Consider the following 3,135-nt stretch of genomic DNA (forward strand, 5'->3'; position numbering starts at 1 on the left):
AATGATGCTTAAAAATAGAATAAGCTAATAATATATGCTAAACTAGAGCTATCAATACCTCATGCTATATTTAAAAATAATTCCAAATGGATTGAAGATCTAAATGTAAAAATTAAAACTATAAAACTTCTAGAAGTAACACTGGAGTAGAGCTTTGTGACCTTAGGTTAGGCAAAAATTTCTGAAATCTGATATAAAAAGCATGACCTTCACATAAATGAAATAATTGATAAATTGAACTTTGTAAAAAATAAAATCTTCTACTTTCACAAAGACATTGTTAAGGAAATGAAAAGGCAGATGACATACTGGGAGGAAATATATCCATGGCATATATTTATTAAAGAACATGAACTCAAAACATATGCTCAATACACAATAATAAGAAAACAAAAAACCCAATTAAAAATGAGCAAGTACAAGGGAATTTTCAAGGTGTTGTAAATGTTCCATATGGTACTGTGGTAGTCGATATACAACTCAATGTATTTGCCAAATCACATAGAAATGTACAAAACAAAGAGCAAATATTACTAAATATGTATATTAGAATAACCAGGCTATATTCTGATTGGTTATTGTAAGGCTAAAAGCAAAAAGAACTGCATATAAATACTGTATGCCAGTTGATAAATGGGATTTAAAAAGGATGCAGTTTTGATGTTATGTTGCATATATACTAGGCTTAAACAAATACATAAATAATTTGAAGATAATGAGAACTAGGTCTCTCACAGTCAGAGAAGCTCAAATAAACAAAGGCAGAATGCCAAAATGATCCCTTGAGTTCTGGATTAGAATTGGAGATACCACTATAAACTCATATATATATATTTAAATAAATGAATAATTATATATGTGAATACATGGGCCAGCATGCATATGTATATTTTCTAGCTCTTACTAAAAAAGCCCAGTAGTAATGACCCTCTAGTTAATAACGAGCAAACTCAGTGTCTAGATTTTGGTTTCTAGATAATATTCTAAAAAAAACCAACAACAACAAAAAACAAGGCACCTTGGGGAAACTGGTAATACTAAGTTTGAGCCAGGAAAAATACAAGATAAGCTTGGAGTTCATCTTGTGGCAGAAAGTAAAGGAGTACTCATAAAACAAACAAACAAACAAACAAACAAAAGTATGCCAAAGAGACACAAGAACCAACCTGAAACATTCCTTAAATGACTAAATCTGGAACTATTTGAGCAACAAAATAAATAATATAATATTGGATTATAACCCAAAGAATAAAATAAATATACTACATGACTTCAATGACATACATTAATAACAGTATAAGTAAATAAACAGAAGAGAGACACATATTACAAATAATAAGTACAGAAGGAATGAGACAAATAGAAAATCATTAATAACATAATGGTAAAAAATGCTTTAGGGAAGAGCCAGTGATAAAGGCTAAGTTAGTAAGTGAATATTTGAAAAGAAATAAGATAATCAAGTAGCTTCAAATATCTTTCCAATAGTATTCATTAGTTATTAATTACTTATTTACTATATTATATATAAATTATATAAAGTTAATTACATTTATTAAATACAGTAGTGGTTTTAACACATGGCCACAGATTCTTAGATATATATTCCTCCATGAGATGGAGTTTAATTCCCCCTCATCTTTATTGTTGCCTGGGCCTAGTAATGTAGTTTTAACTAACAGAACATAAAATGGGAAAAAGAGAAACTTTACAGAGGAAAAAACCTTGCAGATATCACCTTAACCAAGTGGTTAACACCACAAAGGATTATATATATTGATATCATGTGCCTCTGATATGATGTGATGGGAAGGGCACTTATATCTCTACCGTTCTTTCTCAAAACCCATAACACTAATCTACTCATAAGAAAATATCAGACAAACCCAAATCAAGGAACATTCTACAAAATACATGACCTGCATGCTTCAAAAGTGCCATAATCATTGAAAACTAGGAAGGATTTACAAAGAGCTACTGATTGATGGAGACTAACAAAATGCCAACTAAATGTGATGAGGTATCTTGAATTGGATTCTGGACAAGCAGAAGGACATTAGTGAGAGAACTAGTGAAATCTGAATAAAGTCACAAGTTTGGTTAATAGTATAGTACCTGTGTTAAATTTTTGGTTTTGATAAATGTGTTATGGTTATATGAGATGTTAACATTAAGAAAAGCTGAGTAAAGGGTTTACAAGAACTCTGTACCATCTTTACAACTTTTCTGTAAATCTAAAATTATTTCAAAATGAAAAGTTTTATAAAAATGGTCAAAGTTTTAAACAGACACTTCACCAAAAGAAATATACTGATGACATATAAGCAAATGAAAAGATGACCATTGTCATTACTCATTAGGGAATTACAAATTAATACTACAATGAGATACTGGTACAGACATATTAGAATGGTTAAATTTAAGAAAAGAAAAAATCCTATAGGGGAGCAGAACTGTGGGTCACAGGATATGTGCACATCCTGGTTTAATCAGAAAACTGCTGTACACTCCGACCAGCAGCGGATGAGAATTATCATTGCTCGACATCTTTGTCTGTCAGATTCTTAAACTTTACCAATCTGGTGAGTGTAAAATGGTCTCCATCCATGGTCGTTTTAGGTTTGTGTAAGATTGACTATCTTTTAAGATGTCTATGGGCCCTGTGACTCCCACAAAGACATGGTGAAGTCTTAATCCTTGGTACCTATGAATGTGACATTTGGAAATAGGGTCTTTAAATGTAATTAGTTAAAATGAAGTCATACTGTATCAAGGTGGGCCCTGAATCCAATCACTGGTATTCTTGAGATCCATAAGAAGACACGGCCATCCAGAGAGAAGAATGCCATATGAAAATTAAGATAGAGACTGGAGTGATGCATCTACAAGCCAAGGGATGACAAGGGTTGCTGGCAGCCAGCAGAATCTAGGAGAGGGGCCTGGAACAGATTCTCCCTTAGAACTTACAGAAGGAACCAATCCTGTTGACGCTGTAATTTCAGACTTCTATTAGAGAATAAAATTCTATTGTTTTTTTATTTATTGTTATTTAATTACAGTTGTATGCCTTTTCTCCCCATCCCTCCACCCCACCCCAGGTGAACCCACCTCCCTCCCCCCCTCCACCCTCCCCCT

Source organism: Desmodus rotundus, chromosome X (genome assembly GCF_022682495.2).
Source record: "Desmodus rotundus isolate HL8 chromosome X, HLdesRot8A.1, whole genome shotgun sequence".
Lineage (NCBI taxonomy): Eukaryota > Metazoa > Chordata > Mammalia > Chiroptera > Phyllostomidae > Desmodus > Desmodus rotundus.